At 48.2% G+C, this 16547-nt stretch overlaps 1 pseudogene; it reads right to left on the bottom strand.

Annotated features, from left to right (window-relative positions):
- Positions 1-1026: 1026 nt before the first annotated feature.
- LOC141569588 (twinfilin-1 pseudogene) lies at positions 1027-2369 on the bottom strand (annotated as a pseudogene).
- Between the last annotated feature and the right edge of the window lie 14178 nt (positions 2370-16547).

Raw genomic sequence — 16547 nt, 5'->3', positions numbered from 1 at the left:
GAAATAAGATATAAATTGAAACAAGATCCTTAAGTGTTTATCTGTGTTAGGCTGATAAGTACTAGGACTTTAAAACAATTTTATTAAATCTGAATATTTGCTGAAAGGTAATAAAGAACACAATTTGCCTATAAATATATGGTTTGGAAGAGAAATAAGTCTTGATGCTCAAAACTTTTTCAACATTGTTGACTTTAGTTTTGTTTGCTTTTGAATGATATTCATTTAATATTCAACTGAACATAAATATCTGTCCTCACCACTTATAATGACATGACTTACTTTTGAAGTAGAAACTTTTTAAGGCACTAGAAAGAGAATTTACTGAAGCTATTTAAATGTGTCTTTCAATGCCATCAGAAATCCTGAGGTACAGAAAATATCTTGTACCTTTAAGATTTCAGAGTAAGCTGATCTTCTGAAATTTTAACGCCATTTTAGAAACCAAAGAGTCAAATAGAAGACCGCTACAATAAAGAACTATTTCTGAGTTGTAGACGTGATCCCACAGTCTGACAGTGAGCAGTGTTCATCAGAGTAAGCAACTTTCCACCTTTTCTTAGGCACACTAAGTTTTCCCCTTTAGAAAATAATCTAACCTGATTTTTAACATATTCATTAAGTAGTACGGATATTTTACCGTCTTTCTCGTTCCCTTAAAGGAAAAAAAATAATGTCTCACTAAAGAGTAATAAGAAGTATATCTTAATTTTAGACATTAGACTTCCTGGAATTGGCTCAACCATATAAAACTTTAAGAATTATGTGAAAGTGTGGAATCATCACACTATGAAAACACTGTTACAAAATTAAACATCACTATGTTGAATGCTTTTCTAACTTTAACTCAAAAATAGAAATCATGAGACTTCTATAACATTAATTTTAAAAAAACAGAGAAGTGAAAGGTGCTATTTTTCAAAAAGTACATTTTTCCCAACTACATATCAACATGCAATTTCAGTTCTCCTGTACTAAAAGCTAGACTTTTTAAAAGCTAGTATTATAATAATTGATATAATGATATTAATCATCCGTGGTTTTAGTTTCAGCTGTATCCCTAATTAGTCTTCGAATTCCTTTTCCCTGCTGGACCTTTTGGTTTTGCAAAACTTTGCTTATGTACACGCTGCTCAGGGTGTACTTCTTCATAAAGGAATTCTATAGTCATTTAATTTCCATTGTCTATCTCAGTCTTCTAATGACATCAATTTGTAGTTGTCTTTCCATGGTTTCTAGTACAGGGCTCTTGTAGCTAGAATGCAGCATCCGTTCTCTTATACTGCGTGTCTCTTATCCAGCCAGGCATTGAATAAATAAAAACTATGGACTCCAAATAGTCCACTTCATGGGAATGTTTACACAGAAAGTAATGGTAATGTGCTGAATCCTTGGGAATCCTCTTTGGCAAATCTTTTGGTTCTGTATTGTTGTGTTGGCCAAAATTACGATTTCATTTTTTATATCTATGTCCAGTTGCACTTAGTTGAGCTGTCTGCTTATTCAACTTTTCCAAAGCCTGAAAAGCTTCTTGAGAAATAGGAAATGCTACTCCTTGCACTGTTTGATGCTTAGTGTCCACACACCCACATAAGTTTGTACCTCATTAATTTTAATCTGTTGTAATTCTTCCTCAGCTGCAGTCAACAGGGCAGGAGAAGATTGTGACAGCAAATATATTTTACATCCATGTAATGATACATCGTCCTTTACTGTTCCATATACTTCATCTTTTATGTGGCCACTTCCAAACGTCTTTTTCAGAGTCACTCTTGTGCTACATCCAACATTTTTTGATGAACATGAGAATGATCTGGAGACCACACATGAATATCCATTCATATCCCTGGGCATTCTGAGACTATAACCTGAATAATATATAGCACAGCTGTTTGTCCTCCAACAGGGGGAAAACAAAGGAATCACAATCCCTATCCCTGGAATCTGAAGACTGACTACACGATCCAATCACAAGTTCCTCATTTTCAATAGATGTTTTCAGAAGCCTATATTTTCCATTTCTTGCTCTGGCAAAGATATCTTTAACATCTTCACTTCTTATTTAAAAAGGGAAAGCTGGGCTAATGTCAGGGGACGGTGGAAGGCACTGCCCCCTTCACCCAGGCCTCCTTGGAAACCAATTTCCTTCACTCCTGGGAATTTCAGATCTGGATCCATCTGCAATGTGGTTGGTGGCCAGGCCGGGGTGGGGAGGGATGCAGGCCGCGAGCGCCCAGGACACAAGAGCACAGAGAAGTGCAGAGGCCCAGCTCACCCCGTGAGACTGACTCCCTGTGCTCCCTACCGGTACTCGGGCCTTCCGAGGCCCGCAGCCCTCCCTGCTCCCCAGGGGCCTCCCCGGAGCCCATTCCCCTCCTGCCATGCTGGGCACCATTACCTTGGATGCTGGTCTAGTGGGCTGTTCCATCCTTTCTTGATAGCCAACTAAACTGGCAGGACATAGCAAGAGGACTTCAGCTTGTCACCAGGAAGCTGAGAGGAGAGGTGGTAAAGAACTAGTAGACTTGCTGACAGAGAATGGGCCCAGTGTGCGCCGCAGGTATGGAGTTTCAAGTCAGGGGAGGTTTTTCTCAGACATGGTGGTTTCTGGTGCCAATTTGGAGTAGGCATTGGCTCTGCTTCCCCATAGTCTCTCAGGGGAGGGAATGGTAACCTCTCTCATGCCCACCTTTGTGGGCAGTGTGGCACCTATCACCTACCTGCATTTCTGAGCAGAGGGTTCTGCTTCACAAGCTGGAAGGACACGGAGAGGCAGGCCAAGAGAGCATCAAGTTGAGAGCCAAGCCAAGGCGCTACAGGGATTTCCAAAGACCGGATGTCTGGCAGCATTCCTGGCTCCTTTTCTTGCTTCTTGGGCACTGGTGGGCATGGTGGGAAATGGGCAGGGCTCACCTATAACACTCACTGCTGCTTTAAGTTCTTGGAAGCACTTGCCCATGTCTTATCTCATTAGAAACTCAACTTCTGTTACTCTTATTAGCTCCAATTTACAGGTGAGGACACAGGTCCAGAGAAGTGAAGTCACTTGTTGAAAGTTCATGGTTCCAGAGGCGGCCGGATGGCTCAGTTGGTTAGAGCGCGAGCTCTGAACAACAGGGTTGCCGGTTCAATTCCCACATGGGATGGTGGGCTGCGCCCCCTGCAACTAAAGATTGAAAATGGCGACTGGACTTGGAGCTGAGCTGCACCCTCCACAACTAGACTGAAGGACAACGACTTGACTTGGAACTGATGGGCCCTGGAGAAACACACTGTTCCCCAATACTCCCCAACAAAATTTAAAAAGTGATAATTTTTTTTTTTAAGTTTATAGTTCCTAAATGCTTATGCATCTGGCTCCCCCATGATTGAGAAGCCCGTTGGGTGAGGGGTACTCTACCTGATGCAGCAGAGTCACCAGCATCTAGGTCAGTGCCTGGCACAGAGGTGAAGGAGAATTTTCTTTCTGCTTCCCTCCTATCCTGACTCGATTGTGGATAGGGTCCAGGTGGGGGCTGGCACCTACTAGGCCGTCCCAAATCTCACTCATGTGCAGGAAGCCAGGCTTGAGGTGTGGGTAGAAGGCAAATATAAGGGAGTAGCGCACTATAACCAGCTCTGCTGACCTTGGGGCTTGTGGATACCTGGCGTCCCATTGCAGAGGGACCAGAGGATGGATGGTCCAAGGCTTGGTATAAGCTAAAGAGGGCACAGTGGCATAGCAGGAGGTCCATGGGCAATGGTGGGGGGCACGGGTCTTTTGCTGCCTTCTCTTTGCTGCCTAGTATTTAGGAAATGTTTCCTGATGGGGGGCCCTTAGCAGCACCCCTGCTTCAGACCGCACCCAGTGCCCTTTAAGCGGGACCAACCTGGTGAGATCATGCAAATTACAAGGTAGAGCAGACATATCTCATAGTACATCTTTTTGGACCAAGCCAAGCTTATATATTTGCTACTCAATAGAAATATTTCTATCGGATAGGATTCATAATAAACTGCTGCTTGGTCTGAGCGAGCAGCCGCTGAGGAGACTGGAGGAAGAGGATTCATCTGGCTTCTCCACGAGGAACTTGGTAGCATCTAATAATCCCAGCCACTTGTGCATGGCCTCTCTGTCTCTCTGTCTCTCTCTCTGTCTCTCTCTCTGTCTCTGTCTCTGTCTCTGTCTCTGTCTCTTTCTGTCTCTCTCTCTCTCTCTCTCTCACACACACACACACACACACACACACACACACACACACACACACACACAGCAATTCTCTGATGTTTTTCTCTGTGTCCAGGCAGGAGGGCAGCTATTTTGCAGCATTGTAGAATGGCTGTGTAATGACGGGCTTCCTGGTGGCTTTGGTATGGTGAGTGCTGCAGGGCTGAGGTAAGAGGCGACCTTCATCGAGTGGCCATTGAGGCTTGCCTTTTGTGGGGCATGCCCTGACGGGATTCTTCCCTCTGACCAAAGCCTACTAGCCAGGCCTGAAGCCTCAGGGAAGACAGAGTCCTTGTTCTCTCCTCGTAGTCCAGGGGCCAGGGCTCTAGAAACAGGGCTTGGAAGGTGCTGTGCTTGGAGGGCTGGCCAGGCCCGCAGGGCAGCATGGGAGACAGACAATCCTCACAGCCTGCTTACCCTGAGGCTCGGGGCCTGCCCCCTGACAGGTTGGGGTAAACCAACTAGACTGTAGGTTCACGGAGCCCCTCCCTCTGGGAGCCTGTGTGGTGAAAAACCAGGGGTTGGGTGGGGGGAGCTGGCTCTGTGATGGCAGCACGACTCTAGTGACTCAAGTTTGCATCACTTCCATGTCTACTGTTTGTCTTTCCAATGAAGCCTCACTATCTCCTGGGAGGGGCCTCCCCAGAAACACTATATGTGCCTGAAGTTCAGAACTGTTCCTTTCTGAACCCTGAGATATGTGAAGGTTTGGTGGCAAGGTGTCCTTAGAAAGAAGAAAGCCTTTTACTTATGAATCAAGTCAACTTGAGGTTTCTTAAGTCTCCTCAACGAACAATGAGCATTTCCATCTACCCCGGCCTGGGGAGGCTGGAGAGTTTGCAATTCTTGATTGGACTTTGCATATGTAACCCCTTGGCCTGTTACATTCTGTTAATGCTCAGTTAAGTCACCATTCGCTGAGCACATACCACATGCCAGAGCCTGCATATAAATACAGGCTGTTTGTGAACCTTTACAACCAACCTGCCTGGGTATATTAGTTTCCTATAACACATTATCATAAACTGGGAGGTTTAAAACAACAGAAATTTATTCTCTCACAGTCTGGACACCAGAAGTCCAAAATCAGTATCACTGGGCTAAATCAAGGTGTCAACAGGGTTACGTTCCCCCCAGAAGCTCCAGAGGAGAAATCTGTTCCTTGCCCCTTCCAGCTTCTGGTGATCACATTTATGGCCCATGTGGATAATCCAGGATCATCTCTCTATCTCAAGATCTTGAAATTAATTGCATTTTGGGGCCACATAAAGGAACATTCACAGGTTCTGAGGGATTGGGCCTGATATCTTCAGTTAACATTTCCCCACCTGCTGCACAGGGCCTGTTGTTGCCAATTCTCCAGGAATGAGGTGGGGAATGGCTTCCGGGCAGAGGCATGATGGAGTTATAAGCATTTGGGCATTGCTGGGGTGGAGCGGGCCAGGTCAGAACAGGGGTGTAGGAGAGGGTGCCCTGCTCTGGAATGAGGGTCTGCATCAGATTCTTCCCTGTGCTTCCCACAAAACAGTCCTGCCCAGGGCCTGACCTAGAACCAGGGTTCAGACAGGCTTAGAGGGACGCATGCAATGGAGAGTAGACAGAAGAATGGGTGGATAAACCAAAAGATGGGAAGATAGATGGACAAATGGAGGACCAGTGGGACCCACCAACCTGCCTTGAGCCCTTCATCCTGTCTGTTTGCATTTCTCCCTGGAGCACGTTCTCTCCCCAAGCCAAGGTCACACTTTCCCTCCATTCGGTGTTTCTCATTTGCTCTGCTTCTCGATTCGGATTCAGAGCTGCAACGCCTTTGGAAGTACAATCAACAGGCTCTTGAGCTCCACTCACCAGCCCGATGACGATGGAGCTCAGATGTCAGCTGGGTAACCACCTTCCTGTCTCTGCACAGCCCTGGGACCAGCATCACGGGCACGCTTGTCCTGTCCCCAGCAAGGCCTGTGCCTTTTCCTCCAGAGAAGGCTGGACACCTGGCGGGGAGGCCTCGCAGAGTCTCTCTTGAATTCTGCTCCAGCCTGGCTGCTATCCTGGCTGGAGCTGAATTCAGGCTTTTCTTCCCCCAGAGAGCATGTCCCGGTCTCCACGGAGCCCTCACCACTTCTATTGAAATCCAAGCTCAATGACAACACTGTTATTGGAAGAAAATCATCCTCTCTTTCTCAGATATCATTCTATTTAGACTCCTCCTCAACTTGGTCAAATGAGCAGAGGTAAGTTGTCACTCCCGACAGCACAATCCAATTTCTGAAGTGATTTCTGGGTTTTAAGAGCCTCAAGCTCCAAACAGCCTCATCCTTCAGCCACACATAGGTAATCACTGCAGACCAGGTACGTGCCTTATATCTGAGCCTGAGCCCCTGTGTGACTCTGGAAGGCAGAGCACATTTCTGAAGCAACCTCTCTATGAGTCTGTGCCTTATTTTTAAGCTGTGTCTACAGAGAATAGCAATCCTGGGTGTTGGATGTAGTAGAAAGAACATGGGTTCTAGAGTGACACAGATAGGCACTTGGCTTTCAGCTACCTCCTGCTAGCTGTGTAACTTAGGCAAGCCACATAACTTCTCTGAGCCTCCATGTTCCTCATCTTAAAACGTGAGTGTAATGGTCCCTACCTTATAGGCTTATTGTGAGAACTGAATGAGTTCATGACTATTGTGGAATGTAGGGCCCTCCTCTGTGGGAGATGACATGGACATGGCTAGAACTTGAATTCCATTTCTTCCAAATGAGGGGGCAGTGAGCTCCCCATGGCTGGGCCCACCAGGGAGAGCTTTGGAGCTGGCTGTGGAGTTCAAGTCCCATCACGGTGTGAGTGTGCATGGCAGGGGTCTTGAAGGGCGGGACCGTTGTATTCACAAGGTGGGGCTGAGTCAGGGGGCAGATGGGCTGCTTGGAGGGATGAGAGGGAGAAGGGCCCGAAGATACCTCCTTTCCATACAGGGTGGACTGTGGAGACTGTAGCCAGGGTCCACTTATTTCCTCCTCAGAACTCAGAAGCCCTCCAAGACCCCATATGCATTGCATTAGTCAGGGTTCTATGGAGGAACAACCACTAGGAAATTATCTATTCTCTCTCTCTCTCTCTCTCTCTCTCTCTCTCTCTCTCTCTCTCTCTCTCTCTCACCCATCCATCCATCCATCCATCCATCCATCCATCCATCCATCCAGTCTGTCTATCTATCTATCTATCTATCTATCTATCTATCTATCTATCTATCTATCATCTATCTACCTAGCTATGCCTCTTAAGAAATTAGCTCATGGGAGGGCTGGCAAGTCTGAATTTGTAGCGCAGGCCAGCAGGCTACATACTCAGGAAAGAGTTGATGTTGCAGTGTTGGGGCTAAATAATGGAAACTCAGGCAGGGTTTCTATACTAGTCTGGAGGTTGAATTCCTTTCTCTTCATGACATCTGTGTTTGCTCTTAAGGCCGTCAACTGATCGGATGAGGCCCACCCATGTTATGGAGGGCCATCTGCTTTCCTCAAAGTCAATTCATTTCAGTGTAAATCACAGCTACAAAATACCTTCACAATAGCATCTAGACTGGCGTTTGACCAAACATCTGGGCAGCCTGGCTTGGCCAAATGGACACATATTATAAAGCCTCACAGATATCTTGACGTTGGCCACTCTGCAACATCCCCAGCTGCCCTCAACCTTTGGTGAGAGCCAGCTTTATGATTGTAGAAGCAAATCCCAGGAGCCTGGGTGCTGTTCTTCAGAAGTGAGGTTGTGATAGCACCTTTTGTGGCCTTCAAGTCGCATTATCACAAGGTGGGCAGGAGCTGGAGGCTGAATTCCTGTTCACACTTTAAACTCCATCTTCCTGAGCACACTCTCTCTAAATAGTGGGAGGTGGGCACAGGGCAGCTGGCAAGGAAATTGGGTTCTCCGGCTCTCCAAATTTCCCCCATTTTTGCCCCTTAACCTGGTAGGCACTGTCCAATGTCTCTGTCTCCTTCTGTGATAACATATGTCAGATTCACCCATTCCCTTTGATGCAGCTTGCTACGGCAGACTCTCAGTGTTTTAGCTACATGATGTGGCAATGGCTTGGCTTCAAACTGTGTCAGCCTTAGGTCCCAGACCTAAGATGTGAAGGGTTCCTTGCAAGGCAAGAGGCCCACCGACATCCAGAACCTCAGTGTTTTCAAAACTTTCTCTGCAGGTCATTGCCCCCTACCCAGCCTACACACATACGCACAGCCTTGCCAAATGCTATAAAGAATGTTTTGAGGTCTTTAGAGTCTTTGGACTTGGATTCTGTGACAAGTGCAGCTGGGTTCCAGCTGAAGGGTACGCTCTGCTGGGTGAGGGCTGAAGTGGGCCACGGGGGGATGTTTGTGCGAATATACCAGGACATGGTTAAGTGTTGGCTATAAACAGGTATTTTTGTAAGGACTTTTGACAGTTGAGAACAGGTGAATCCTGTGAAAACATTTGAGTCGACATGGGAAGGATATGAAAATAACCGAGAAAGGCGCAAATGGTGGTATGGCAGGCCACAAAATGTCCCCCGAAAGATACCTACGTCGTGTTATGATCCTGTGAGTGTTACCTTATATGGCATAAGAGGACTTTGTAGACTGGATTGAAGAATCATGAGATGAGAGATTACCCTGGATTGTCCCAGTGGTCCCTAAATGCAGTCACAAAGGTCCTTCAAAGAGGGAGGTGGGGAAGTTGCCACAGACACACAGAGGAGAAGGCAAAATGAAAATGGTGGGAGGGGTTGGCAGGAGCACAGCAGCCACCATAAGCTCCTCTAGAGCCTCTGGAGGGAGTGTGACCTTGCTGACATGTGACTTTGATTTAGGCCCATTACTGATTTTGGACTTCTGGCTTCTAGAACTGTGAGAGAATCGATTTCTGTTGCTTTAAGCCCGCCAGTTAATGATATTTTGTTACCGTAGTCACAGGAAATGAACACAGGTGTGCCCTTCTTTGGCTAAAGGAGGGAAAATGATGTGGAAAGGGGCCGGAAAAATCATCTGTATCAGGCTGCTTAATGATGGGGAAACTGAGGCCCAGAGAGGGTAAGGGTCTCAGTGAGGGTCCACAGCGAGGTGCTGGCCAGCTGAGACCAACTCCAGTCTCCTGTCTCCTGAATGGGTGGGGGTGCAACTTGTCCACTGCTTCTTTCCAAGGGATTTGGCTTTCTACCTTCTCTGCTTTTTATCCTTCCCTCTCCCCAGGAACCTCCCTCTGACTGGCTTCCCCACCATCAGTCTCTTTATAGCCTTGATCTCTGGTCCAGGCCTCCAGCTTCCGGTGGGCAGGACCCCTCCCTCACTCAGTTTCGAGACTCTGCCTGACTCCAGGATGCCCAACTCCCTGGACCAGCACTCCTTGCCCCGCCCCCAGACAATTTATCTTCGAGTAGCTGTTGCTTTCTCATAGGCAATCACTCACTTGCCACAAGGACACACTTAAATAACATCGGCATTAACCCCAAATATACAAAAGATGGCTCCGGTCTACAGCTTCAAGGGGTGTGCTCTCCTTCTCCAGCCAGTGCTGGGGCCAGCCCCCCGCCATGTTTTTGGCTGTAGTCTTTCTAGTACAGCCCAGCCCAAATACCAAGAGAGCAGACTACAGGCTGGCTGGCTGGCTGGCTGGCACTCTCACTGACCCCCCTATGCGGTGGCATAGCAGCTTACCTGGCTCACACACAGCCTGCTACATAGTGGGTGTTCAGCAGACTGGCCACTGGAGACCCCGGGCTGGTTCCCGGCTGCACATGGCTTCACCTACGTCCTGAGCTGACTACCTGGTCCGCAGGACTGCCCCACAGCCACCACCATGCCAGCATTGTGCCAGCCAGCCTTTCTATATGTATCCCCAGGAAGATATGGAAACGGTACCACCGCTCATTTAAAAATACACGCCTACGAGAGATACTGTCAAGGATCGGCATCCTGTCCTTCTGGATTTTATCAAGTAAATCTCTAGAAAAATGAAGCCTAGACTCTGAATAAATAAGGTGACCCTCCTCTTGTCCTCATTCGCAAACGATTCTCACCAATCTACTCTGAAATCTTCAGCTGAGACTTCTTAATATTTCAAAGACACACTGTCACCTGCTGCCCAGTGTCCTGGAGAAGACATATGTCGGGAGACCCAGTCATTCACTGCTCCAGAGAGGCGATGTTGGTCTCCTGAGGTGTTGTTTTTTACTTTTGAAAGCACTAAAGTTTGATTAAACTCCATGCTCACCGTGACCTTGAAAATGGTTCTAGAGATGACAGAAACGTTCACCTTTTGGTAGCTCTGTTGGCATCAAGTGCTTCCTTGTGGGGAGTGTCAATCAGCTTCTGGGTATTTCCACAGCACTTCTCACCCCTGAGCTATAACCCTGGGCCCTCAGACCCTCCAGAGAGCTGAGGGCATCACTCTTAATGCCCACCTCAGATGCTATAGGTTTGTGTCCCCTTCCCCTCTGGGGCCTGTTCCCCCAAAACATTGTTGTTTGTCCCCAGGCCTCTTATAGCATGGGACCCAGAGCAAGCTGAGCCATCAAGGGACAGATGGTCACAGGACTCCCACCTCCTTCATTCTGGGGCCTCTACCTCTATTAATACAGAGGGTGCCAAAAATATGTATACACGTTTTAAGAAAGGAAAACTGTATTAACATTGTAATACTCAACATGTACTGACAACAAAAGATGAATAAAACTCACGTTTGACTTCTGCAATTACAAGAGGTGCTCAAAGTGGTTACGATCAGCATCCAGAAACTTCTGATGATGGCAAACTATGGCTTGAGCAACGCTAACCAAAGTGTCCACTTGTATACATTTTTTTGGCACCCCTGGTATATACCATGGCTTATCTAGCTGCCACCAAGGCCCTGCTCCCAAGGCCTACTTCCACTGCCAGATTCTGGGGCACTTGGCTTAGGGCCTCTCAATTTAGAGGGTCTCATACTTCTCCTTATGACTTTGTTCCGCTTGGCCCCTGGGGCTGGGCGTTGGATACATTGGTTGTCCTTCTCACCTCAGCCTCACCCATATTTGACATTCATATTTTCTGTCTCCTCCTCCAGAGTGAGGTTCCACTTCCCTAAACAATTATGGGAATCCTGAACCCAAAATGCATACCTGCGTGGTGAGAACTCTGAAAGGAAGCAGTGTTTCCCCACCCCAAGGGAATGGATATATTACAGCAAAGTTGCCTGCAATGGGCATCTCTGCAGAGCAATATTTATTCTTTCATTGATTGCCATGTATTTTTTCTATAGGAAAAAAGACATTTTCTAGATGTCTGAGCTAAAAGCCTTTTGGTTAGGATTGGGTTAATGGGGGTCTTGTCCCAGGGGATCTCTTTCTAGAACCAGGGCCAGATTTGTGCCCCCTTGGCATGAACTTCCCATCTTTTGTTAGTTTCCTGTGGCTCCTGTAACCAAGTATCACAAATGGTGTGCTTAGAACAACAGAAAGGCATTCTCTCACAGTTCTGGAGGCCAGAAATCTGAAACCAAGGTGTCAGCAGGATCACCACTTCCTACTAGAGGCTTTAGAGGAGAATGCTTCCTGCCTCTTCCAGCTTCTGGTGGCCCCAGGCAATTCTTGGCTTGTGGCCTCATCACTCCAGTCTCTGCCTCCCTCTTCGGGTGGCTGTCTTCCCTCGTGTGTCTGTTTCATAAGGATATGTGTGATTACATTTAGGGCCTTCCCAGATAATCCAGGATAAACTCTTCCTCTCAAAATCCTTAACTAAATCGAATTTCTTGCCATATGACAAAATATTTACATGTTCTGCTGATGAGTACATGGACATATTTGGGGGGCCACCATTCAACCCAGTACACATCTCTAGGATCCCCCATTAGCCCAGCTCCTGGCCACCATGCTGGGAAAGCCGTGATTCCACTTTCCATGTTCACAGCTTCCTGAAGGGACCCACAAGTTCCCCACAGCACATGAAGTTATGCAACACTTCAGGTATACATGGCATTAGAACTTGGCCTACAGGAGGTTGTCTCCAGTAGGACTCCCTGTCTTATTATGTAAACAAGGAAGAAAGACTCTGTGGTCCTTTCTTCCTCCCTTTCCAAACCAGCTACTCTGAAGCCTCACTCTTACTCCACCTCCACCCTGGGAGCAGTGGAAGACCCTCCTGTCATGTTTCCTGGCCCCTCTCCACCACCAGCAGACTAAGGAACATGGAGTCTATTTCTTTGCTTCAAAAATCTCCACAGTTCTTTTATACATTATGGATACCCTAGAAAGAGATCGGAGCTGTCCAGCATATGAAACTACTTAAAACCTGGAGGACTGGCCTCTCCAATCAAATAGCATTGTCTGGCAAGGCCTTGTGGGTGGACTAGTTGGCCATTGGCTCTGCCTGTGGCCACTCAGGATAACCAGTGAGGAAGCACTGGATAAAGTATGAAGTACAGAATCCTTGAAGGGGAACGGAAGGCTCTATGAGGGTTAGCCCTGCCTGCCTCTGCTAATCAGTCTGATTTTCCTTGATTCATCGACATCCCCATCTTCCACACGGGCCAGACTGGCAGTTCAAAGTCTTTTACACAATGCTGTGCTCACCCCACCTCTGAGCCTTTGTTGTCCTCTCACATGGGATGCCATCTGCTTTGCTAAGTTAAATCTTTTCCCAGTCTTTCGGGGAGCTACCTTGTCCAGGAAGCCTTTCCTGATGCTTTAGAACCTGTTTTCATTCATTTTGACTCTAAAAATTTACCTCTGCATGATTAGTTATCATGGTGTGTGTGTGTGTGTGTGTGTGTGTGTGTGTGTGTGTGTGTGTTGATTCTCCTACAGGTTTGGAGGGTAGAGACCAAGCCTTGTTCCTCACTGCAACCCCTCCAGCCAGCTTGGGGTCTGGATTGCAGCAGGTATTCAATAAGTGTTGGCAAAATGGACTTGACTGAGCGATAGTGACCTTTCTCAAATCTAATCATGCCCAAATTAGATGCTGTAGCTCTCTTGGAATGAGGATGAGGCTTGGGGTCAGGCTCTGCCTGGTTCCCAGCCCCTGCTTCCTTTCTCTCCTACTTCGATGGCTGCAAATGTGGGCCAGGTGGAGCTGGGCTATGAAGGAAGAGTTGCATCATCAAATGTATGTCATTGCGAGGACAGGGACGAGCTTTAGCAAAGGCCCAGAGGCAGGATGGAACCAAAGTGCCCACAGAGCCTTGGGTGGTTGAGGGTTGCTGCCTGTGGGCTGCGGGTGGAAGCAGCAGGAGAGGAGGCTGCAGAAGCAAGTAGAACCTTGCTGAGCACCATTAGGAGCTTTGGCTTGCTCCTGAGGCAAAGGGGAGCCAGGGAAGGGTTATAGGCAGGGGCATGTCAGGGTCAGGCTCAAGGGTATATACACAGTGACAGCAGTTGCAGGATGGGAAGTATATTGGAAAGAGTAAGTGTGGGAACAGGAAACGAGTAGGAAGCTGTGGCCATTGTCTGAGCAAACAGTGGTGAAGACTTGACCAGGAGCCAAGGGGTCAGCTGAGGGTCTTCAGACTGTCACATGTTGTGTTCCAAGGCATTGCTGCTCCAGAGCTGTTGTATTGTGAGCTCAGAAGCTGATGAGCTGGAGCTCATTCTCATGAAATGTCCCCTTTAAGAGAGCATGGGGGTTCAGGGCTCCATATTACACCTGGGTTAGCACTTTGCTTAGAGACCTTGCTTCTCCAGGATTTCGAAGTTTTACATGAAGTGTGGTTTGAAGGGGCCTGACTCACAACACTTTGGTTTGGCTGCAAGTATCCTTTGAAAACAAACTCCATAAAATCATTTCTAAATTCTACAGGTTTATCTGCATAAAAGTCTGCACCAAAAAATATCTCTAACCTTTTTTAATAAGAAAGCATTGATTTTCAAAAAAGAAAACTGGGCAACAATTCCTTCATTAGATGGCCCTGTTTCCTTTGAGAGTTTAAAAAACCCAAGCCCCGTGAGGGATATAAATGATAAACGTCTAACAATTACATTGTTTTGTACACCTGAAACTAAAAAAATACAAAAAAAAAAAACACAAAAAAAACAAAACAAACAAACAAAAAAACAAATCCCCAGCCCCAAACCCAGCATCTGCTTTGGACTCCATCTGGTCAGAACAAGGCAACCAGTCCTGCCTGGACACGGGCACAACATTCCCCCCGACAGTTGCAGGCAGCAGTCAGAGGATGGGTATCCAGCACACCCTGCACTGCCTGACAGCCAGTCTGTACCGGGCCAGGGCCTAAAGGGTCAGAAACTTTTGTACCCCTCAAGGTCGTCATTTGGGAGAATTTCCGAACTAGGGCCAGCATTGGAGATGATCGAGGCCAAACCCCTCCCCGTGGCACATTCGGGCCCAGAGTAGGTGTGGCCGTAACCACAGGTATGGGATCAGCCAGCGACAGAACAGAACGTGACCTAGAGGCCAGCCTCCTCCTCCCAGCCCCAGGGCTCACTCTCTATCCTTGCTAGCCCCTGTCTCTCATTCCCCAAGAAGCATATCTGCTTGCGATGGAGGTCCTGATGGATGCCCCCTCCTCCAGAAGACTTTCTACAACAGTCAAGATCCAAAGCAAATAGTCCATGTGTGCCTCAGCTCAAGCCCTGCCTGGCTATGATGGCTGGAAGTAAACGCTGCATCTGGGGCTGGGATTGGGTGAGTTTGCTGAGGTGTATAGGGTGCAAAACTTCTTGAGGCATCTACTCTTGGGTGCTGCCCCTGCATGTGTACAGCCCTGAGGTGAGGCCTCCTTAGATGCCTCATGTCCTCACCCTAGTTTCCATCACAGATCCAAGTTCCAGTGGCTTCCAGGTTGGTCCTGACAGTCCCTCCATAAGACCTGGGGCCTCCTGCTCCCACAGTTACCTCTGGGGGCCTGGGTTGCCCTCCCAAGGGCAAAGCATTGAGAAGTGACAAAACACATTGACACCCAGGATCTCATGGAGTCCTACAGCCATCTTTTAATGGCAGCAAGGCAGAGAATCTTAGCTACTTGCCCAGATCAGGCAGTCGAGGGGAAGCAGCCTGTCCAAGGCCACACAGCCTACAGGTGCAGAACCGTGAATTAAACCCAACTTTCAATGTGCCCTCTTTCTTCATCCTCTATGTCTCTCCTCCCCACATCTGCTGTTTGCCCACCTGTCCACAGCCACCAGGCAAAGCCCCTTGAGCTTGAGGCCTAAATTCAGATGGACTTAGGCCACTGTTCTTCCTGCCCTGTAGGACCCACATCAGCACGAGATATTTTTAGACAAACAAAAAAGGTTATAAGGCTGAAATAATTGTCCTCATTTTGAATCACAAAGTCTTTTCAGATAATCTTGTGTGGCCCCAAGGAGGCTCCTGCCTGCTTCTGCCGATCGGGATGGAACGAGCCCAGGTAATTGCCTCTTCTGTGTAAAGACCAATTTGTCCAGGGAAATGAGCACAGTTGATGTAATCAATTAAAACACTAAAAGCAGTGCAGAATCTACAGGAAATGGAAAAGAAATTGGAGCTCTCTGCCTCGCCTCACCTTCCCCAGGCCTGAGTCCTGCCTGAGCAGCTAACAGTTTCTTTCCTCTTTGGGCCTGACTCCAATTTGTCTGAAGGAGGTTCAGCTAAGAGTGTTCCCGCAGGCACGGGGCCCCAGCTCCCTAGCCAGTCCAGTCTCCTTTGCCAGGCCTTCCCAGGGCACAGGGCAAGGGCTCCTCTAGGCAAGGAGTCTCAAGGAATGTGGGGCATCTCCGGTGCTTGGCCCTGTGCTGGGCATGGGCTCACACGGGGTGGTGGTGTATGAGCCACCGACCCAACAGTCCTCTTCCCAGCTGGGCACTCAGGGCAGGAATGGGTGCTTGTGAGGAGCTGGGGACCAGAATCCAAGAGGAGTGCTGCTGGGAAGCCATGCCACCAGTGAAACCTATGGGGTCTGGGCTAGCTCTTGAGCTCTGTCTGGCCTTTGGGTCCCTATTTGCCAGCCCTGTGCTTTCTCGGGCTGCATCGCTGGCTCCTGGGGCAGTAGGAAGCTTGGGTGGCTTCGCTGATCAGCATGCTAATGCCCCCTGGCACGGGGCTGACTCACTGGCTTGTACTTTTGAGTTTCTGGCCTGGTGCCTGCAGCCTTGCCACAGGCCAGGCTGCCTGGTTCCTGAGGTCCATGCCCATTGGAGCCCACTGTATGTGGGGAGGCAGGTGCATGCAGAGCACTGTAGGAAGCAAAGCCCCAGACTGCCCAGCTGAACGGGCTCAGCACTCCTCTCAGCACTTGTCTTCAGGGGAGGTCCCGGAAGTGGGGAGGAGGAGAGGACAGAGAATTTGAGAAGATGCAGCTCTCTCCTCTCACTTCTAGCCCTGACCCCCAGCTAGGAGCCCTCTC

This window comes from Rhinolophus sinicus, chromosome 18 (genome assembly GCF_057876585.1).
Source record: "Rhinolophus sinicus isolate RSI-liver-muscle chromosome 18, RSI-T2T, whole genome shotgun sequence".
NCBI lineage: Eukaryota > Metazoa > Chordata > Mammalia > Chiroptera > Rhinolophidae > Rhinolophus > Rhinolophus sinicus.
The sequence above is the reverse complement of the archived record's forward strand: the minus strand, read 5'-3'. Positions and strand labels throughout refer to the sequence as shown.